Source organism: Crinia signifera, chromosome 9, assembly GCF_055691185.1.
Source record: "Crinia signifera chromosome 9, ASM5569118v1, whole genome shotgun sequence".
Lineage (NCBI taxonomy): Eukaryota > Metazoa > Chordata > Amphibia > Anura > Myobatrachidae > Crinia > Crinia signifera.
Window position 1 is genome coordinate 153233140 of NC_139225.1, and position 24848 is coordinate 153257987.

At 47.3% G+C, this 24848-nt stretch overlaps 2 non-coding genes across 2 annotated transcripts; both read left to right on the top strand.

Moving 5' to 3' along the window:
• The first annotated feature begins 9774 nt into the window (after positions 1 to 9774).
• TRNAR-ACG (transfer RNA arginine (anticodon ACG)) lies at positions 9775 to 9847 on the top strand. The gene has a single exon. It is a non-coding gene; the product is annotated as a tRNA-Arg (tRNA).
• Positions 9848 to 17072: 7225 nt separating this feature from the next.
• On the top strand, positions 17073 to 17145 carry TRNAR-ACG (transfer RNA arginine (anticodon ACG)). Its single transcript has one exon. It is a non-coding gene; the product is annotated as a tRNA-Arg (tRNA).
• The last annotated feature ends 7703 nt before the right edge of the window (positions 17146 to 24848 follow it).

The following is a 24848-nucleotide window of genomic DNA, read 5'->3' on the forward strand; positions in this document are numbered from 1 at the left end:
ATAGTCACCCATGGGTGATTTCATACCCCCACTATCCAACTACGCATGGGGTTGATTTTATATACTGTAGTGTGGCGAGCGGACGCGGATTACTTTACATGTATTCTGCGTCCCCTCGCGGGGCTCGCTGCACTCGCCACGCTTCCGGCTCGGTGGCTCGCTGCGCTCGCCACACTATATAAGATCAACTCCATGTGTAGTTGGATAGTGATGGTATGAAATCACCCATGGGTGACTATACAATTAAAAATTGGGTCTTTACAATGAAAAATCGCATCGCATGAATTGTATGCCGCTATATTGCATGTGATGCGATGCGATACAATGAAAAAATCGGGCGCCCAGATATTACACAAGTACCGAATGTGTAATAGGCGTTACGGTGTGGGGAGTATTGCGTAATTGCCATCACAGTGTGGAGTGTAACGGGCATCACAGTGTGGGGTCTAATGGGCATCATGATGTGCGACATAATGTGTAATTGTCATCACGGTGTGCGACATAATGTGTAATTGTCATCATGGTGTGCGACATAAGGTGTAATTGTCATCACAGTGTGCTGCCCAATGTGTTATTGGAATCACGGATAAATAGTGTATAATGATTTAAGTAGGCTGTCATTGGCCTTGATCTGTGAGGTGTACTAGGTCATTGTGTGGCCTTCAGCTGGCCAACTTAAGTGCGGGAGGACAATGACAATTCCTGCGGTAACCAATGTCTGGTCATGCAGGTCGCAAAAGTGAGATGTAAGGTAATTGTTGTCCTGCTAGGCCAAGCCCCTTATATTAAGCCACGCCCCTTTCGACAAATAAACCACACCCCCTATTTCAGCGCGATTTCTTCTGTACCATGTTATATATTTCGGGGGGGGGGGGGGGCGCATTTTTATTTCTTTGCCCTGGGAGCTAAATCGCAGGAGGGACAGCGGGACAGTCTCCAAATAGCATGACTGTCATGCTGTAATCCGGACAGTTGGTAATATGCTGAAACTACAAACTGTACCCATGTATTGTGTAAGTGGCCTCAATGCCTCTTGGCTGATGCTACTGGTGGCGGGTGAGTGTTACGGCCCATACACACTTGCCAAGTTCCGTGGCAACCAATATTGACAGCTACAGGGAACCGGCGGGGTGCCAGCCACAGCAAGTACATACACACTTGCTGATGCCGACGGTGGTGGGGGGAGCATCTGTGTATGAGGGGCACTACTGTGTGGCGTAACATTTATGAGAGGCACTACTGTGTGCCATTGTGTATATGGGACACTACTTTGCGGTGTAATGTGAATCAGTCACTACATGCAGTGTAATGTGAATACGATTGTGTTATTGTGGGGTGTAATTTGAAATGTTGGTAATTAATGTGGTCCCTCATTTTGACAAGCTGTTATTTTGACATGCTGTCCCTAAGAATATTATGAGAGGGAGGGTGCAAATTCATAGTTTGCAGGGGTCGCCAAACACCCTAGCACCGGCCCTGTTTCCTGGCACACCTGCGATTTCCCTGACACTCTCAGTATGTTTCCCGGCACACCTGCGATTCCCCTGACACTCTCAGTATGTTTCCCGGCACACCTGCGTATTCCCCTGACACTCTCAGTATGTTTCCCGGCACACCTGCGTATTTCCCTGACACTCTCATTATGTTTCCCGGCACACCTGCGATTTCCCTGACTCTCAGTATGTTTCCCGGCACACCTGCGATTTCCCTGACACTCTCAGTATATTTCCTGGCACATCTGCGTATTTCCCCGACACTCTCAATATGTTTCCCGGCACACCTGCGTATTTCCCCGACACTCTCAGTATGTTTCCCGGCACGCCTGCGATTTCCCTGACACTCTCAGTATGTTTCCCCGCACACCTGCGATTTCCCTGACACTCTCAGTATGTTTCCCGGCACACCTGCGATTTCCCTGACACTCTCATTATGTTTCCCGGCACACCTGCGATTTCCCTGACACTCTCAGTATGTTTCCCGGCACACCTGCGTATTTCCCTTACATTCTCAGTATGTTTCCCAGCACATCTACGATTCCCCTGACACTCTCAGTATGTTCCCCTGCACACCTGCGATTCCCCCCCTCCCCCCTACTTCCTGTCACTCATCTTGTGAATGACTAGCAAAGGAAAAAACATACAGGAGTTCATGGCTACAGGTGCAATCTACCTGCCAGCACGTATTTATACCCCGCCACTCTACCGGCGTTCCCCCTGCACACGGCGCCTACAGGACAGAGCCATTCAGCCGCACACCGCTGATCTGACTAGCGGTATGATCTGAGACGCTCTGCTGGACATCGGACGCCTTGCACGGTGCACGTCACATCACCGCTACAGAGTATGCCATGGTAATTGCACTGACCTGCCATTCAACCTGCATACACCTGTCTGTGGATATAATTAGTTCTACCTGACTTGCATAAGACACCAGATATAGGGCAGGATGCACCATCCACCACTGCCCCACTTTGCCCCCCTCCATCGACTATCTTGCGATAAGAGCTGCCCATTGCAAAGCAGCCGGCAGAGGGTGAGCAAGTCCCCGGTGGCTGCCCCTCCCTCCCTCCCTTACCCGGCTGCTGCGAGTGGGCTCCGCCTCCTCCTCCCTGCACCCGGAAGGCATACCTCCCAACTTCTGTTCCTCTAAAGTAGGGACACTTGCGTGGTGGAGCCGCGAGCGCGACCGATAAGGGCGTGGTCTATGCTAATAAGCGCTTGGCATATGCAAATTAGCCGCGATTAGGCCACAACCCCATTTTCTCCATCTGCGGTGCTGAATAGATTTTGTGCGCATGCGCACAGTGTCTATTCATTAGGCTGGGGGGACTCCCAACTGAACCCCCACCCCCCCTCGCCGGGGGACACTGCCGGCCCCGGAGGGACCGTCCCAAAAAAGCGAGACGGTCCCACGAAAAACAGGACAGTTGGGAGGTATGCAGAAATGGACGTGCTGCCCTGTCACAGGTGAGCTGGGGGTTTGTTGGGGTCCCTGCAGAGTGGCGGGGGTCGCGGTAAGAAGCCTATAGGATTCTATGGGGTATCACCAGATTTTGCTGGTGTTACCGCCCACAGCGAAAACCTGTTGTGCGGGTTTTCCTGCATCTCAAAATGCAGTAAAAACCCCAAAACCGTGTTTTTACCACATTTTTTCGTTACTACATCCCGCGCATAGCCACCAGGTGGCGGTACATACCTCTCTTTTCTTCCTTACTGGTGAATACGTGATTCTGTAATGTAATAATCAGCAGTGCGGTGCAGCCTGTGGTTTGTACCCTTGGTAGCCACATTTTTGGAACCATGGAGAACATCTGCTCTCTCTTTCTCTATATCCATAAATAATGTTTATAGGAAATTACAGCATCACTTCGGTACTTATATGTTAGTTGGGCACCCACTATTGTTACGCTCATACCCCCACTATCCATGTCGGCATGTAGTTGATTTTATATAGTGTAGCGTAAACTAAGAAAATAGCTTAGTGGGCGCCCGACTAACATATAAGTACCAAATATTTTCCTCTGCAAAACCAATCATTTATCTTTGTCTCTTCTCCTGCCAGGAGGGGGCAGACTTGTACCTGGACAAACCACCCTGCAATGCGAGGGGGGCAGATTATATATACAGTATGTTTCTCTCTGCTTGTAGGAAAGTACTGTTTGCTTTTGCATGTTGCACCCAGGGCTGCCGTCAGGGGGGTGCTATGGTGACTTCTGTCCCGGTCCACACCACTCTGACAGAGAAGGGAGGGCTTGGGCTGCTCTATCACTCTGCCGCCCCCCTTCTCATCTCTGGGAGCTGCCTGCTTAAACAGAAGACCCCCGGGAGCTGCATAACACTGTGTCCCAATCACTGTAGCTAGCAGTGATCGGCCAGCTGCAGCACACTTTCTGTGTGTACTCACTGTATAAAGGCTGCTCAGGCAGTGTACTGTATGTCACTATCCTTCACCATCCTGTCAGCGATTCGGTTGGAGAGTCTGCAGAGGTGAATCTCTCCTCTGCACACTGGTCTCCAGCAGCTGAACTGACTGACACTACACTACAGGATCAGGACCTGCTGTTGCTGCTGCTGCTGGCTACACATTTATTTACCTCTTCTGTGATGTAAAAGGAAGCAATTGTGGGTGGGGGGGTCACATCTTAAATAAATATATATTATTTAAGTGGGGGTAGGGTTACAAGTTACATAGGAGGTTATTTTGGTTCACTCTTTCTGACAAAATCCTTCTTAGATGGACAAAACCATCTGCAGGTGGGGCAGATGTAACTTGTGCAGAGAGAATTAGATTTGGATGGGGTTTTACTTCAAAGTGAGATCTATATTGCAGTGTAAAAATAAAGCAGTCAGTATTTACCCTGCACAGAAACAAAATAACTCACCCAAATCTAATTCTCTCTGCACATGTTACATCTGCCCCACCTGCAGTGCACATGGTTTTGTCCATCTAAGAAGGATTTTGTCAGAAAGAGTGAACCAATATAGAAATGAAGTGGGGTCAGGTAGTAGTACAATTGAAAAATGCAAGGGGGCATGTAGCGTAGCTTCAGTTACCTGGTTGCCTGCTGCCCGCCTCTTGAACAACCAGGACACAGAACGTCATACCGCGCGAGGTGATGTAATGACGTGGCCGCGCAGATGATGAGCAGACCGTAGAGGAGCGGCCATCCGGGGGGGGGGGGGGGGAGGCTGCCTAATCTAACAGTCCTGGGCCCCACAATTTCTGATGTTGGCCCTGGTTGCACCTAGTGGGAAGCTTTATTCTCCCATTGTGATTTCGAGTCTGCCCACACAGTCTATTACTCCCATCTTTTGTCCAGATTTAGGGCCTGATTCTTGTTGACTCACAGCTTACCGAGTGCCAGAGTGTAATGCAGACACATCCCCCCCCCCGCATGTCTACGCTGCAGGAGAAAACATTCGATGGTCGCCTCCTGCTGGCTTAAAAGTCAGTGTAAACCTCCTCAGCGCCTTCGTCCCTCCTGCTGGCAAAGCCCTCACACTTCTCACAGCTCTCCCATACTCAGCGACCATCTACGTCCACATACTCATCTCCATCTTTGGCCACCAGTCCCTTGTAGCACATTGAACTACTCCTCACTACTTCCGTTTAAGCTGTAATGTGTATTGGATTGGGGCGTTCATTTTACCTGTAATCTATTTTGTTATTCATTTACTGTAATGTTAAGTTTTGTCTCCCTGTACTGTTCTTCCCAGTGCTGCCAAACACTTGTGGCGCCTTATAAATAATAATAATAATAATAATAAAAGGTCTGAGCCAGGCCCTGACTGCAAACTCTTCCCGAGGCCCTGGGAGATAAACCAGTTATAATCTATCCCAGGTCAGATTATTCCAACTGGGAAAAGTGAGAAAAGAGGAGAATGTTATAATGATACAGAGATACGGATGTTTATGGATGTTTTTTGTTTATCATTAAAATAATTCACAATCTTATAGGATTTACAAAGAACAATATTTTCACTATCCAGCATTTATTACATGACATACATAATAACTACCCCTGGGGTCTCCAGCGTTTATCCCCTGACATACATAATAACTACCCCTGGGGTCTCCAGCGTGTATCTCCTGACATACATAATAACTACCCCTGGGATCTCCAGCGTGTATCCCCTGACATACATAAAACTACCCCTGGGGTCTCCAGCATGTATCCCCTGACATACATAATACCTACCCCTGGGGTCTCCAGCGTGTATCCCCTGACATACATAATACCTACCCCTGGGGTCTCCAGCGTGTATCCCCTGACATACATAATAACTACCCCTGGGGTCTCCAGCGTGTATCCCCTGACATACATAATAACTACCCCTGGGGTCTCCAGCGTGTATCCCCTGACATACATAATAACTACCCCTGGGGTCTCCAGCATGTATCCCCTGACATACATAATAACTACCCCCGGGGCCTCCAGCGTGTATCCCCTGACATACATAATAACTACCCCGGGGTCTCCAGCGTGTATCCCCTGACATACATAATAACTACCCCTGGGGTCTCCAGCGTGTATCCCCTGACATACATAATAACTACCCCTGGGGTCTCCAGCGTGTATCCCCTGACATACATAATAACTACCCCTGGGGTCTCCAGCGTGTATCCCCTGACATACATAATAACTACCCCTGGGGTCTCCAGCGTGTATCCCCTGACATACATAATAACTACCCCTGGGGGTCTCCAGCGTCTATCCCCTGACATACATAATAACTACCCCTGGGGGTCTCCAGCGTGTATCCCCTGACATACATAATAACTACCCCTGGGGGTCTCCAGCGTGTATCCCCTGACATACGTAATAACTACCCCTGGGGTCTCCAGCGTGTATCCCCTGACATACATAATAACTACCCCCGGGGTCTCCAGTGTGTATCCCCTGACATACATAATAACTACCCCTGGGGGTCTCCAGCATGTATCCCCTGACATACATAATAACTACCCCTGGGGTCTCCAGCGTGTATCCCCTGACATACATAATAACTACCCCTGGGGTCTCCAGCGTGTATCCCCTGACATACATAATAACTACCCCCGGGGTCTCCAGCGTGTATCCCCTGACATACATAATAACTACCCCCGGGGTCTCCAGCGTGTATCCCCTGACATACATAATAACTACCCCCGGGGTCTCCAGCATGTATCCCCTGACATACATAATAACTACCCCTGGGGTCTCCAGCGTGTATCCCCTGACATACATAATAACTATCCCTGGGGTCTCCAGCATGTCCCCTGACATACATAATAACTACCCCTGGGGGTCTCCAGCGTCTATCCCCTGACATACATAATAACTACCCCTGGGGGTCTCCAGCGTGTATCCCCTGACATACATAATAACTACCCCTGGGGTATCCAGCGTGTATCCCCTGACATACATAATAACTACCCCTGGGGGTCTCCAGCGTCTATCCCCTGACATACATAATAACTACCCCTGGGGGTCTCCAGCGTCTATCCCCTGACATACATAATATCTACCCCTGGGGGTCTCCAGCGTGTATCCCCTGACATACATAATAACTAACCCTGGGGTCTCCAGCGTGTATCCCCTGACATACATAATAACTAACCCTGGGGTCTCCAGCGTGTATCCCCTGACATACATAATAACTACCCCGGGGTCTCCAGCGTGTATCCCCTGACATACATAATAACTACCCCTGGGGTCTCCAGCGTGTATCCCCTGACATACATAATAACTACCCCTGGGGTCTCCAGTGTGTATCCCCTGACATACATAATAACTACCCCTGGGGTCTCCAGCGTGTATCCCCTGACATACATAATAACTACCCCTGGGGCCTCCAGCGTGTATCCCCTGACATACATAATAACTACCCCTGGGGTCTCCAGCGTGTATCCCCTGACATACATAATAACTACCCCCGGGGTCTCCAGCGTGTATCCCCTGACATACATAACAACTACCCCCGGAGTCTCCAGCGTGTATCCCCTGACATACATAATAACTACCCCCGGGGTCACCAGTATGTATCCCCTGACATACATAATAACTACCCCCGGGGTCTCCAGCGTGTATCCCCTGACATACATAATAACTACCCCTGGGGTCTCCAGCGTGTATCCCCTGACATACATAATAACTACCCCCGGGGTCTCCAGCGTGTATCCCCTGACATACATAATAACTACCCCCGGGGTCTCCAGCGTGTATCCCCTGACATACATAATAACTACCCCTGGGGTCTCCAGCGTGTATCCCCTGACATACATAATAACTACCCCTGGGGTCTCCAGCGTGTATCCCCTGACATACATAATAACTACCCCTGGGGTCTCCAGCATGTATCCCCAGACATACATAATAACTACCTCTGGGGTCTCCAGCATGTATCCCCTGACATACATAATAACTACCCCTGGGGTCTCCAGCATGTATCCCCTGACATACATAATAACTACCCCTGGGGTCTCCAGCGCGTATCCCCCGACATACATAATAACTACCCCTGGGGTCTCCAGCGTGTATCCCCTGACATACATAATAACTACCCCTGGGGTCTCCAGCATGTATCCCCTGACATACATAATAACTACCCCTGGGGTCTACAGCATGTATCCCCTGACATACACAATAACTACCCCTGGGGACTCCAGCGTGTATCCCCTGACATACATAATAACTACCCCTGGGGTCTCCAGCGTGTATCCCCTGACATACATAATAACTGCCCCTGGGGTCTCCAGCGTGTATCCCCCGACATACATAATAACTACCCCTGGGGTCTCCAGCGTGTATCCCCTGACATACATAATAACTACCCCCGGGGTCTCCAGCATGTATCCCCTGACATACATAATAACTACCCCTGGGGTCTCCAGCGTGTATCCCCTGATATACATAATAACTACCCCCGGGGTCTCCAGCATGTATCCCCTGACATACATAATAACTACCCCAGGGGTCTCCAGCATGTATCCCCTGACATACATAATAACTACCCCTGGGGTCTCCAGCGTGTATCCCCTGACATACATAATAACTGCCCCTGGGGTCTCCAGCGTGTATCCCCCGACATACATAATAACTACCCCTGGGGTCTCCAGCGTGTATCCCCTGACATACATAATAACTACCCCCGGGGTCTCCAGCATGTATCCCCTGACATACATAATAACTACCCCTGGGGACTCCAGCATGTATCCCCTGACATACATAATAACTACCCCCGGGGTCTCCAGCGTGTATCCCCTGACATACACAATAACTACCTCTGGGGTCTCCAGCGTGTATCCCCTGACATACACAATAACTACCTCTGGGGTCTCCAGCATGTATCCCCTGACATACATAATAACTACCCCTGGGGTCTCCAGCATGTATCCCCTGACATACATAATAACTACCCCTGGGGTCTCCAGCGCGTATCCCCCGACATACATAATAACTACCCCTGGGGTCTCCAGCGTGTATCCCCTGACATACATAATAACTACCCCTGGGGTCTCCAGCATGTATCCCCTGACATACACAATAACTACCCCTGGGGTCTCCAGCGTGTATCCACTGACATACATAATAACTACCCCTGGGGTCTCCAGCGTGTATCCCCTGACATACATAATAACTACCCCTGGGGTCTCCAGCGTGTATCCCCTGACATACATAATAACTACCCCTGGGGTCTCCAGCGTGTATCACCTGACATACATAATAACTACCCCTGGGGTCTCCAGCGTGTATCCCCTGACATACATAATAACTACCCCCGGGGTCTCCAGCGTGTATCCCCTGACATACATAATAACTACCTCTGGGGTCTCCAGCGTGTATCCCCTGACATACATAATAACTACCCCTGGGGTCTCCAGCGTGTATCCCCTGTCATACATAATAACTACCCCTGGGGTCTCCAGCGTGTATCCCCTGACATACATAATAACTACCCCCTGGGTCTCCAGCGTGTATCCCCTGACATACATAATAACTACCCCTGGGGTCTCCAGCGTGTATCCCCTGACATACATAATAACTACTCCTGGGGTCTCCAGCGTGTATCCCCTGACATACATAATAACTACCTCTGGGGTCTCCAGCGTGTATCCCCTGACATACATAATAACTACCCCTGGGGTCTCCAGCGTGTATCCCCTGACATACATAATAACTACCCCTGGGGTCTCCAGCGTGTATCCCCTGACATACATAATAACTACCCCTGGGGTCTCCAGCGTGTATCCCCTGACATACATAATAACTACCTCTGGGGTCTCCTTCATGTGGGGCCAGTGGCGCAATGGATAACGCGTCTGACTACGGATCAGAAGATTGTAGGTTCGACTCCTACCTGGCTTGCTCTTTTTTTTGTTTATGGAAATTTAAAAACATTTTGTAAATAATATAAAAATAAAGAAAAATAGTTAGTAAACTTCTAAATTATTTCTAGATATGAAACATAATAACAAACAGTATGTGTGGGTTTCCTCCGGGTACTCTGGTTTCCTCCTACAATTCAAAAATATACTGGTAGGTTAATTGGCTCCCAACAAATTAACCCTCGAATGTCTGTGTGTGCGTGTACATGTGGTAGGGAATATAGATTGTAAGCTCCACTGGGGCAGGGACTGATGTGAATGTTCAAATATTCTCTGTAAAGCGCTGCGGAATCTGTGTGCGCTATATAAGAAACTGTTAATAAATAAATAATACATTTGTGGTCTCTATTTGTGACCACGGAGACATGTCACCGCCATTTAGGGGTAGGGAAGAGACCGGGATCACGTCATCAGGTGGAGATTTCCTGACCTCTAACAATGATCTGTGGTGGGCACCTTGAGTGATTCCATGGGGCTCCAAGTCAGCAGATGCTGGTATCACAGTGATCCGATGCTGCGTGCTTGGATGCCGGTCGCATCATACTGCATCCTGACGCATTTACATACAGAGCTGGACATACTTGTCTACTTTTGAAAACTAGAATCAGGGAGATTACAGTAGGATGCGCCAATGAGGGGGCGTGTCACACTCTGCCCAAATAGGAACGAAAGCTTACTTAAGCTTGAGTGGAGATAAGCACCCTGTTTTGTATGAAGTAATTGTTAGCCTCTTGGGGATTGGTGTTTTAGTCAGGGATGGTAATTGGGTGCAGTTATTTGAGCTAGCCAGTAGGAGTCGAGTGAGGGGGAGGAGTTAGGAGTTAATATAAGGGCTGGCTGAGGTAAATTATTCCTCTTGCCATTTTTGGATTCCCACCCACCCACCCGAAGTAAGAAAATTTTGTTGTGCAAGTGCATGAAATGATGCTTGGAAAAGGCTGAGCCTTGCAAGTAAGGGGCGAAGAGGAGGAGTGGCAAAGGCTGAGGGCCTTGCAGGTGAAAAGGAGGAGGAGAGGAGAAATTGCAAAGGCTTAGGGCCTTGCAAGAAGGAGGTGTGGAGGGCGGAGAGCATGGCTCCTCGGTTGGAAAGAGATTAGCGTGACTGAAATTGACTAGCATTTACCCTTTGAGTGCGGCGAGCCGGTCACTACCTTAGGGGAGGACCAGGTCACCATCTGAGGGAGGGACCAGTGCTCTGCCAATTTAGGGAAAATGGAGCTACTCCGTAAGGTCACGCTGGGCGTGGTTATAGCCACGCCCATTTGTTTAGTTATGCATTAGCTAGTACCGAGGGGCCATGCTTCTTGGCCACTTATTGATTAATAGTTCATTCCAGCCATGCTTTTAAATAAATTTTGGCTGTGACCTTAATTTTCCAATTTATACAGTTGTCTGAGTCATTATTTATTGTCTACGAGTCCAGTTATTGTGTCTGAGTCAATTATTTCTAGGCGTAAAGGATTATGAATATTAAAACATATGGGTGACTTAAAGGTGTGTCTAGCTCCATATATGGGCGTGTCCATGGTTAAATGTTTGTTGTTGCGAGATATTTCTATATAACATTAGTAACCATAGGCGAATCTAGAATTATGGTAATGGGTGGTCCCAGATGCAGACATAACAGCAGGGGAACCTTTGCGCGGCGTAGCCGCGCTGCAAAAGGGGGCGTGGCCTCATGGGAAGGAGGCGTGGCATCACAAAAAGGGGTGTGGTATTACACTTTAGACCATACACAGTAATGGCCATTACACATTTTAGCAAACTCCGTAATAACCATTACACATAAAGCCACACGTCGTAATGCCAATTACACATAAGGCCACACACCATAATGCCCATTACACATTGTGCCACACATCATGATGCCCATTACATACATATCAAACTGTAATGCCCATTACATATTTGCCACATAAGTGCTGCTTACCTACGTGCTCATTGCTAGGGGGTTCTTGCTTGATGGCACCATAGTACCCATTACACATGATGCCGCACACCATAGTACCCATTACACATGATGCCGCACACCATAGTACCCATTACACATGATGCCGCACACCATAGTACCCATTACACATGATGCCGCACACCATAGTACCCATTACACATGATGCCGCACATGATTAAAGGGGGGCGGGCTGAGGTGAAAGCGTGGAGAATAATTGGAGCGGAAACTGCAGGGGTGACAGTCATTGACAGCTGGGCAGAGAGCAGGGGGCTGCCCGGCTGTATTCAGAGCACTGCAGGTCACGGCTGTTTGAAATAATACCCCTTTCACAATAGAAAATGCACCGATTTTCCCGGGAATATGGTCCCAGGATCAGGCAGGGACATTCCCAGGCTGACCCCTTATACACCAGCCTAGTCCCTGCATTTTATGGTATGAGGGGGAGAGACAAACACTCCCCTCTTCCTACCCCCCTTTAACCAACCAGCTATATCTTCGGAACCAACTGACCCATTTACATGAGACCAGTATCATATTGAAGAACTTTTGAGTTGGCTTTGAATGATTTTGGTCCCGTGAAACTGGGCTGTTTGGTTCCAGAGAAATCTGCCCTTAAAAAACATAAATAGTCATGAAATTACATTTAAGAAATGAAAAAAAAAAAAAAACCGGTTTAACCTCAATATCCCTGGAACCAATTAACCCATATGGATCCAGCCTGGTATCAGATTGAAGGCCCAGCGATTTGGGTTCGATTGTGATCAACCTCAAGCTTCAGTAATGCCGAAGGGGGAACTGGCAGCCATTGAACTGGGTGGGGGTCGGAATTAGTGGGTCCCATGTTATTCTATAGGGAAAACGTTCCAGCTTTGCCTGGCTGTATCTCCGGTTCCCAGGGGGCTAGAGACACGGGGCTGGGCTCGTTGGAAAGCCCCTTCCCTCAGCTACAAAATGGGCTAATGGGTGGTCCTGTGCACCCCCGGACCACCCCCTAGATTCGCCTATGTTAGTAACAATATATTTTGGGAAGTATTTATACTAAAACTGCGGTCTGTTATATGGGGTTTCTTGCTTGACGATATATATATATATATATATATATATATATATATGCCTAATTGATATGCCTATATATATATTCCTATGTTATGTAATAATACTGCAGGCTCACCCTGTGCTCTGCTACTGACCACAGGGGAAGTAATAGCCTGACACTATACAGTTGTCCATGATTGCTACATTTTGTATCAGTGCTCTGTAAACTTGTATTTGCATTCATATCAGTGCCATGTATTCTGTAAGCTTGTATTACATCTTGTGCCTTGTTATTGAGAACAAGAGATTTAATAGCCTGATGTAACCTTGGCCCTTATTCTGATCGATGCGGATATTCCCGCTTGCGTACGGGCCGCCGATGTTTATCTACTGCGCATGTGCAGAGGTCACTCTGCGCATGTGCAGGCGAATTCGCCGCAAGGATTCTCTATACGCCGCACAGGGGGCGTAGAGGGGCGTGAGGGGCTACTTATCCTCATTACCCTATGCATACGCCCCGCGTTTCATGGGCGTTCCCATGCAAACGCGGGGCGTATGCATGGTAATGAGGCCGTGACGCGTGGGTACGGGGCGGGCATCTGACATCGCCGGATGTCAGCTGCCCACCCCCATACAAGATTTCACACGGACAAGTGTCCGTGTGGTCTTGTGTTGCGGGACCTGGTGGAGCGTGCGGCCCTGCATTCGATGTTCGGCGACCATCGAATGCAGGGGCTGCTCCCACCATGGAGGAGGCGTATCCCCGTCCAATTTCATGCGGATCGCCACATATCCGCGTACGGACGGCAGGTGGCGATCCGTATGGAAGGCGGGGATTCGCCTGCACGGTTGCGGCCGCATATTCTGATCGGGCCGCACCGATCAGAATAAGGGCCCTAAAGAGAAAGCCTCTGATGTTGTCACTCTTATAGTAATCTGTATGATACAATGTATATGCTTATGTGAAGTCATGAATTATTAATTGATGGGATAAAGCCAAAGTCCTTTAGATTATTATGTACAAAATTATATCACACAGTGGCATTTTTCAATTACCATGCACAAAACTACATGATATTGTAGTATTTTGGTGCAGGGTGAAAACCTTGTTGTTCTCTGGTTTTGGAAGTATTGAGTACTCTAAATATCCATCATTTGGGTAACTCTCAATTAAGATTTATGCATAATATCACCAGTGCTGACATAAATCATGTGGATCCCTTATCATATTATTTTAGAGAGGACTGAGAGAGAAAAAAACCCTCTCCAAATCATCTACTCTTTTGCCCCATTCCATACTGAAAGGGGTATGTACCTTTTTTACCTTTTTTTACCTTTTTTACCTTCCTCCGTTTTCTACCTCCTTCTTCACCTCCTTTCCTATCTCGATTGAGAGAAATACGTACCTTCACCTCTGATGTTATTCCTAGCGTAATACCTGAAAAATATGTTCTGCTCTATAGAAATTGCAGAGACACGTTTTTAGACGGTTCCAGTATTCTACTGAGAAACCAGCACAACCAGCTTTTTATCAAAGAACACATGCCAATATGGTATGTATATTACCATTTAAAAAGTCTTATATGTATAACTTTATGCTGAATTTTGTTCTTCACCACCTAGAGTCATATGTAATACCCCTGATGAAGTCCGTAGGACGAAACGCGTCGGGTTATTGTGATTAAGAAGACTGTGACTGCATATGGAACAAATTGTATTTTATAATAAATTGTACTAATTGTTTTACCAGAAATATCTATGTCCATCTGATATTTAAGGTGGTGGTGGTGAATCAATTGAAGGCGCACGCTATATCTTTTTTATCCATCCGTTCTTTCTCCTCCACTAACAGGGGGGACTTATAGAGGTGCTGCCGATATTTATATAGCGCAGTGAAAGGGTTATTTTCCCATCTATATATATATATATATATATATATATATATATATATATATATATATTCACTGTGATATTTATTTTCTACTCACAAAAATGCAATAAATTCCACACACAAAAATGCAATAAATGCAATGAATTCCAAATGCAATTTGACTTTGTGTGAATTTTTCCATAAACATATAATTAAGTTTTCTGTGTATTAAATGTTATTTTATTGGGATGTGGTCCTTTGGTCTACAGCATTATGGTAGACAGTCATTAGGTCGACACCATTAGGTCAACATGGGAAAAGGTCGACACGGGTCTAGGTCGACTTAGGAAAAGGTTGACATGGTTCTAGGTCGACAGGTCATTAGTTCGACAGGTCATTAGTTCGACAGTGTCTAGGTTGACGGGCAAATGGTCGACATGGGGTTTTTCACTGTTTTTTGAGCCGACATGTGCCGACAGGTGGTATTTCATGCCCTACCATCCACTAGGGCGTGGTGGGAGAATAAAATAGTGTGCCGAGCGCAGCGAGGCACTGTGCCCGACGCATAGCGAGCGGATGTGGTGCACTTTAAACTGTCTCCATGTCGACTGTGTTGACATTAAGGTCAAAAACAGTGAAAAGCCCTATGTTGACCTTTTCACTGTCAACCTAGACGTTGTCGAACTAATGACCTGTCAAACTAACGACCTGTCGAACTAATGACCTTTCGACCTAGACCCCTGTCGACCTTTTCCCATGTCGATCTAATGACTGTCGACCATCATGCTTTAGACCAAATAATCCCAACCCATTTTATTATGAACACTAGACTGTCTGCAAATTGTAGGCATTATTTATACAGTACGTGTTGTTTTCTGTACCATTATAGCATTAGCCAAATCACTATGGACACCAGATACTCTAATTAAACAAATGTGTTTAACTAAATAAAAATGTATAGAAATTACTCTAAATCACAGTTTACCAGCAGCAGCATGCTATGGATGAGTGCACACCAGAAGATATAAGAATGTGTGTTATCATGTGCTGTGTCTCTTTCTTTTATCAGGGTTCCCATAAGTGGGGATAATGAGTATCGACTCCTGTGCAGCTACAGCAAATCACTGTTCTGCAAAGAAACTCCTTACTGGCACCCCTGGCAGAATCTGAAGAAATCGGTGCAGCTACAATAACCTGGATGTGATCCTGATGAAGATGCAGCCTAAAGAATGGTCTTGGTGGTCCTGGGTGTGGGGATTCCCTTGACAGAGGGGGCCTGGGTCAATTTACATCTGTTCTCTCCTTAATTTAGCAGGATACGTTCACCCCATTTAGATATCTCCTGTCATACCATCCACTATGACGGAATGCTAGAATAAAATTGTGTCCCGGGCACAGCAAGCCACTGTGTACAAAGCATGGCAAGCCATGCAAGGGGAGCAGTATTTAGATGGTCTCCATGTTGACATTCTGGACAAAAAAAATGTGAAAAACTCATGTCGACCTGTTGACTGTTCAACTTTCCATTGTAGATCTAATGCTTCCTTCGACCTTTCAACCCTGTCAGCCTTAGCCATGCCAACCTACTTCAATGGTAGAAATAATGCATGGTGACCTAAATTGGGGCAACTTATAGTGGTTGACCCAAGTTCTGTTGACACTACGACCAATACCTACTTTTGCCTTGGTGCAATACGGCATCTTCTGCCTGGAATCACCCCACACTCTACCTGATGTCCTGGGAGATTCCAGTTATAAACTACCCCAGGTCAGATTACTCCAACTGGGAAATAAGGGAGAAAAGCAGAGAATGTTATAATGATACAGAGATACATTTATGGATTTGGGAGGTTATATATATATATATACATATATATATATATATATATATATATATATATATATATATATATATATATATATATATATAGGGTGAGATTTAATAGGATGTAGGATGAGAGATTCAGAAAGTGAGAGACTTGGTAAGAAATCTCCAGGTTTTTTAAAGCGGCAATCATTTACACTTAAAAATCAAAACTGGTATTGCCGTGTAAATGATTGCCGCTTTAAAAAAAAAGTGGAGATTTCTTACCAGATTCTCTGAATCTCTCATCCTATTAAATCTCACCCATAGGATTTACAAAGAACCATATTGTCACTAGCCAGCATGTATCCCCTGACATACATAATTGCCCCCAGGGTCTCCAGCGTGTATCCCCTGACATGCATTATAACTACCCCTGGGGTCTCCAGCGTGTATCCCCTGACATACATAATAACTACCCCCGGGGTCTCCAGCGTTTTTCTCCTGACATACATAATAACTACCTTTGGGGTCTCCAGCATGTGGGGCCAGTGGCGCAATGGATAACGCGTCTGACTACGGATCAGAAGATTGTAGGTTCGACTCCTACCTGGCTCGTTTGTTTGTTTGTTTTTTACATTGTTTTTCTGTGGTGAGAAATGCAAAAGATTTGACCTATTATAAAAATCACAATAAAATTCAATTTTTCAAAGCAAATAGTAAAAGGCTATAAATCACTGGTTCACAAACATGAATCAAAGCGCCATAAAGTATCAGACATTTTTCAAGTTACCCCATGGATAAATGTTTTTTATTGATGTATTTGGAACAAAAATATTCAATGTAGTAAACTGCCTATCTGTCATCCTTGGGGTCTGTTACCTGGGGGGCACAGCTGTGCTTCTGACTCTCCACATGTTTTATGATTGGCAGCAACTATCACTGGGTTGGTGTTATATCCTGACAAACCCTTACCAGGTGTGAGATCAATGCCAGGGGCTTCAAATTATTGCAGATAAATATGGCACCCAGAAACCAAGCGTTTCATCCCTTGAATCGTTGCTTCCGGGAGTGAACCTGGGAGATCAAATCTGTCAATCTGCTGCAGTGATCCCTCCCTGTATGATCTCGTTAGTTGAGCAATTGTGCATCTCCGTAACATTATTGTATAATGACTGGGTAACAACACCCCTATTTACCTCCCCATAGCAGTGCCTAAATTCACTTTTTGCATGTTGGAGTGCCCCCAGTTCTCATTATACCACCGGGTGCCCCCAGTTTATAGTGTAACACATTGTAGTTCTTCCCAGATCACAGTTGGAAATTATCTTTACTAGTATTTGTTATGTACAATGAGAGGTCCTATAACCAATGCTCTGGCTGGGCGATGGGGTCCAATGTGGCCCCATTATATGCCAATATGTGCATATCCCTATAATCAGCCCTGATTATGGGCAAGTACAACAGCTTAAACCATAATAATAAATGTTGCAGTTGCTGCATCTTACAGGGAGATCTTCCTCACATCCAGGAAGCCGCCAGATGTATATATAATTACATTAGATGCTATTACAGCTATTGCCTGCAGTGAGATTGCACCATAGTGTACACAGAGATCTCCCTGCAGCCCTTCCCTGTATTACACTATCCTGCTACATTCCCACTCCCTACAGTAACAGTTTCCATCAGGAATCATGGGGACTGTATGTTCTATGTTGCCTGCCTGGGAATCAGTGGGGACGGTTCCATCCTGCAGGAAGCATTCTGTAACAGGACAGGAATTAGAGGAGACCAGCAGTGCAGAGGAGTCAGGACAGTTTGCTTTATCTGATTCTTATGTACAAGGGTTGTGGATATTTATGTTCTTTTGCTACGAGAGCCACAGCCAATACAGTATACAGAATAGGCCGCATACACCTTATACAGAGAGCACCACAGTGAGCGCAGTATACACTATAGGCCACCTGGCACCTACACATATACAGAGAGTAGATTAGAGGATGTGGTTATAGCCAGAGATAACCAGCCGGTGACACTATAGATCCCGAGCTTGTTTCCATCGCCTCTATTTCTGTCTTATTTGTTTTTCCACGTGCAGGTCCTGCAGCAGGTGTGAGTGTGACACTTCTTCCCTGTAATCTGCCCAGTGCCTCTATAGCTGTAATGCTGGCTAGTGTCCTGCATACGGGGCAGCCAGTGCGGCACCTCTCACAAGTCATGGCCGCGCAATGTGTAGCCCCATCCTACATCCAAACAATACCCATTGGATCAGATATGGCCCAGCAGAATGGAAAGTCAGGGCAGCCTTAATCGGAATGGGATCATTGGATAGACAGCAACTAAGTCGACAAGCACTAGGTCAACACCACTAGGTCGACTTGGCTGAAGGTCGACATGGCTGAAGGTGGACATGACTGAAGGTCGATATGGGTTAGGTTGAAAGGTCAATAGGTCGACACAAGCGTTAGGTTGACATGAGGAAGGTCGACAGTCAAAAGGTCGACATGGGGTTTTCACTTTTGCATGTAAAATGGGGGTGTGGTCTGTGATTGAGGCATCCTGTGAGGCCACGCCCCCTTTGCTGGGGGGGGGGGGGGGGGTTCCGGGTTTTCAAAGTAGAGATGGCCATCGATGGCAAAATTACAGATGATCATTGATGGTAGCATAACATGAAATAGATGACCATTAATGTTTCAAACTATCGATGGACATCTATTTTCTCTGCCTGACTGGCATGCGGGGCGAGGCTACAGAGCCTGGGGGCGGGGCTTATCGGATGTACGATGAGGAGCTATTCTCCGTGTCACAGTACCTTAAGGGGGGAAAAACAAAATTATTTGGTTATGCTGTGTCATCGATGTTGGGAAGCCATCTGGTTCTACCCCATTGATGGCAAATATATTCTACATCGGCCATAAACCAGCAATTATTTTCAATCATCGATGGTCGTGGACAGCCCTATTTCAAAGATAAAAATGTTGGGAGGTATGAAATGCATACTAGTGTGTAAAAAGCTATATAGCAGCATCTATACGGTTTTGAAACCCACGTCTTGAGCCCCTACACATATAATGAGCGGGAAGTACATGTTATATCATACCATGGGCCTAATTCTGTCGAGCCCTGAAACTGCGTTCGCATTGTGAAAAAAATCATAGTTACCTACCCTCCTGCATTCTGCAGGAGACTCCCTGAAATAGCAGCAATCTCCCTCATCCCTCATTAGTCTAGCAATCTCTCTCATGTCACCTAGCCCACATTACACTGTTACATCATAGTTACCTCCCCTTCAGCATTCTGCAGGAGACTCCCTGACATAGCAGCAATCTCCCTCTCTCCCTCATTAGTCTACTAATCTCCCTCATGCCACCTAGCCCACATTACACTGTTACATCATAGTTACCTCCCCTCCTGCATTCTGCAGGAGACTCCTTGAAATAGCAGCAATCTCCCTCTCTCCCTCATTAGTCTACCAATCTCCCTCATGTCACCTAGCCCACATTACACTGTTACATCATAGTTACCTCCCCTCCTGTATTCTGCAGGCTTGCTCATTGAGAGGGAAGCTTGCAGACTAAAGTAAAGCTTGATTACTTTAGTGACTTGTGAGTTGGAAACTGAAGCAGGTGAGTTAGAATACTGAAAAGGTGAGTTTGAACACAGTCTAAATTTTCATATTCTATTTTATTGTAATACTAGCTGACCCGCCCGGCGTTGCCCGGGAAAACCTTGGGGTTTCTTTATTTCCAAAATTGCTGAAAAATGTCATCTTACAGTATGCTGTGACAAAGACCTAAGATTGTAATTTGTTATAGATTCCACCATAATGTTAGAATGTGTTTGCATTGATACTCAATGACAGCAATGAAATCAGGTGTGGTGTTGTTGTTTGAAACACAACGCTCAACTTTCACTATGGAACGCCAGATCCATCTGCAACAAACTCCCTGCCATCCATGACTATTCATCTCTAGAGCATTCCACCTCCTTGCTATCACCGAGACCTGGCTCTCCACCTCTGATTCTGTCTCTCCAGCTGCTCTCTCCCACGGTGGCCTCTCTTTCTCTCACACTCCCAGGCCTGACGGTCGCCAAGGTGGCGGTGTGGGTTTTCTCCTCTCAGCCTCATGCACCCACAGTGTCATTCACCCTGAACCCTCTCTCCTTTTCTCCTCCTTTGAGTCTCACTCTATCCGTCTATTCTACCCCTACCACCTCTGTGTCGCTGCAATCTACCGCCCCCCTGGCCCTATCTCCCAATTTCTTGACAACTTCGCCTCCTGGCTTCCACACTTCCTCTCCTCTGACCTGCCATCTGTCATTCTTGGTGACTTTAACATCCCCTTGGATAACCCCGCTGATCCTGGCACCTCCAAACTCCTCTCTCTCTGCTCCTCTCTTGGCCTATCTCAGTGGACTACCTCTCCCACCCAAATCCAAGGACACTCCCTCGATCTCGTCTTCTCTCGCTCTTGTTCCCTTACTGACTACACTATCTCGGCTTTTCCTCTTTCTGACCATCACCTCATCTCCTTCTCCCTCACTGCTTCCCCCTCTCCCACCCCCCCTCCCAAGCGCATTGTCTCACGGCATAACGTCAACACACTTGATCTTGCTGCCTTCTCAAACACGCTGTGTCCTCTTCTCGCCCCAATCGCCCTCATGTCCTGCCCGAACCTCGCCGCCTCCCTCTATAATGACACCCTATCTTCGGCATTGGACTCTGCCTGCCCTCCCTCCTCTATCCCCCTTCGATGCTCCAACCCCCAAACGTGGCACTCGCCTATCACCCGATTCCTTAAAAAGTGCTCTCGCACTGCTGAGCGCTGCTGGAAGAAATCACGCTCCCTTGCAGATTATCTCCATTTCAAATTCATTCTTTCCTCCTTCAGCTCTGCCCTTGCTCTGGCCAAGAAATCCTACTTTAAGTCCCTCATCCTTTCCCAATCATCCAATCCCCGCAGGCTCTTCGCCACCTTCAACTCCTTGCTCTCCCCCCCTCCTCCAGCTCTTCCGTCCTCCATCGTAGCCACTGATTTTGCTACCTACTTTTCAACCAAAATCTCCTCTCTCAGGACTGCCATCACTGCTGCCATGACCTCACCCTCTCCCTACTCCCCTCCTACATCTCCACTCCCCTCCTTCCAACCCCTGTCCTCATTTTACCCCACCACTGCTGCTGAAGTCCACTCTATCCTTCAATCCGCTTCTCCCTCCACCTGCCCGCTCGATCCTATCCCCTCCAATATTATCCGTCGTCTCAGTCCGTCAGTCTGCTCTCACCTGGCTCACCTCTTTAATCTTTCCCTATCCTTTGGGATCTTCCCTTCCTCCTTCAAACACGCTCTTGTCTCCCCAATTCTCAAAAAAAAAACAAATCTGGACCCCAACTCTCCATCCAACTACAGGCCCATCTCCCTCCTCCCTTTTGCCTCCAAGCTCCTAGAACGTCTGACCTATAATCGTCTCCTAAGCCACCTTACTGCTAACTCCATTCTAGACCTCCTCCAATCCGGGTTCCGCCCTTTACATTCCACTAAAACTGCCCTGACCAAAGTCACTAACGATCTACTATCGGCTAAATCCAAAGGCCTCTTCTCTATCCTCATCCAGCTTGATCTGTCAAGCTGCCTTTGACACTGTTGACCACCCTCTCCTGCTCAACACCCTCCGCTCTTTTGGCATCACTGGCACGGTCTTCTCCTGGTTCACCTCATACCTCTCCGATCGCTCCTTCTCCATCTCCACTCCGAGCTCCTCCTCTCCTACTACCCCACAGCCAGTCGGTGTTCCCCAAGGGTCAGTCCTTGGCCCTCTCCTCTTCTCCCTCTACACCACCTCTCTGGGCACCCTCATCAGCTCCTATGGTTTTCATTACCACCTTTATGCTGATGATACCCTAATCTATCTCTCCTCCCCCGACTTATCCCCATCACTCCTGTCCAAGGTCTCCGAATGCCTCACGGCCATCTCAGCCTGGATGACCCAACGCTTCCTGAAACTAAACATGGCTAAAACTGAACTTCTAATCTTCCATCCCCGAACATCCCCTCTTCTCCCACTATCTCCATCAGCATTGGTGAAACCGAGATCACGTCCACCGACCAAACGAGCTGCCTCGGTGTCATCATTGACTCCTCCCTCTCTTTCACCCCCCACATTCGTGCTCTCTCACAGTCTTGCCGCTTTCACCTACGCAACATCTCACGCATCAGACCATTCCTCTCCACTGACGCGACCAAAATTCTCATTCACTCTCTTGTCATCTCCCGCCTTGACTACTGCAACATCCTTCTCTCTGGGCTACCTCTCACCCGCCTCGCACCTCTCCAATCCATTCTTAACGCTGCTGCTAGGCTCATCTTCCTCTCCCGCCGCTCTACCTCCGCCTCCCCCCTCTGTCTATCTCTTCACTGGCTCCCCATTCCTTTCCGAGTTCTCTTTAAACTCCTCACCACCACCTACAAGGCTCTCTCCTCCTCCACAGCTCCCTACCTCTCTTCACTGATCTCTATCCACACTCCCTCCCGTCCTCTTCGCTCCATCGCTGACCGCCGACTGACCTCTCACCTAATCACCTCCTCCCACTCCCGTGTCCAAGACTTCTCTCGCGCTGCCCCCCTGCACTGGAACAACCTCCCGCCACCCATCAGGCTATCTGATTCCCTTACCTACTTCAAGCGCTCCCTCAAAACCCACTTTTTTCGACTAGCCTATCCCTCCTCCTAACCTCTTTTTATCCTCCTATCCTTCCTCCGTTCCTACTTATCCTATTGTATTTCGTTCGTCCACCCACCTATTTTTAGTATGTTAACTCTTATGAGTAGGGTCCTCCTTCCTCATGTACTCACCCTACCTCTTTACCTCACTTGTCCTCCTGTCCTGTTCTTCCCTTCCTCTACTTCATCTTCAGTCTCCTCGACAATTTTGACACCTACTTCTAAACTGATGCTGATTTTATTTCTACCAGCTATACCCCTATTTATACTGTATTTTTGAACACACCCTGTACGTTACCTTGTAGTTTGTTTTTTTGTTTGCTATGTACGGCGCTGCGGACACTTTGCGGCGCCTTATAAATAAACGTACTACTACTAGGAGACTCCCTGACATAACAGCAATCTCCCTCTCTCCCTCATTAGTCTAGCAATCTCCCTCATGTCACCTAGCCCACATTACACTGTTACATTTTTGGGAAAAAAGGAATGAGAGACAGATACATTTACATTGAATCATCAGCACCATTTCCCAGCACTTTACCAAGTATAGTAGCTCTGTCTAACTGCTTTGGGGCTCATCTACATTTGGATATCAGTCATTTTAAAAGATTCCTCTCAGATGTAGCAGTACACACTCACGCTTCTAGGGGCCACGGTCACAATCGCTTTTCACAATCTCTCCATATATGGAACTAGACACGCCCTTTGGGTGGAGCATGACACGACCCCTCAATGGGGCGCCTTGCAAAATTCTATTACCATCTATAATCTCCCTGAAACTATTTTTCAAAAGTAGGCAAGTATGCAAAAAAATGTAACCACAGTCTAAGGGCCGGCAATTATTCACAAACCTATAACTGATGCCAAATTAGGCGCTGCTCTGTACTGTGTTTTGGATGAGTCTGGATGGAGACAGCAACCAAACAGTGTTAGTCACAGGTTACACAGACAGAGGCGTCTGACGCTGGCAGATGGGTGCGGCTGACAAATCTCTGCTGTGCAAACAACAGATCCCAGTGCATCGCTGAATGACTCTTCCCATAGGACACCGCTGTACCTGGCTTCACAGGGCCTGTGTTCTGATTTGCAGCCCCGGCAGAAGAGCATATTGTATAGTCTTTAGCCAAACCCTAGTTAGGATGACTTCCCAGAAAATAACAGAGCTGTCCGTCCTTTTGTTTAGGCATTCCCCACCCCCAGCAGCACTACAATAAGGGTCCCTACCGGGGTCATCAGCTTCCTGACTGTTCCATAGAGCTGACAACAATATGGAACAGTTGGAGCTGGTAACGGAATCTTTCCTAGTTATCCGAGCAGCTAGGATGGACAGGGAGGGGGTCGGGGGGAGGAGAATCCTGTCTAATCAGATGTAGGGATGGCCATCGACCATCGATGATTTAAGACCATCAATGATTTATTGGACGATGTTGAATGCATTTGCCATCGATGTGGGAAAACCAGATGGTTAAGACATCTATTGCACAAGAGAACCAATGTTTCTTTTTTCTTTTTTTTTCTCAAGGTGCCGGGACACAGAGCATAGCTCTGCCCCTGACACCCAGAAGCCCTGCCCCCACATTCTGATTGGCACTCAGGCCATTC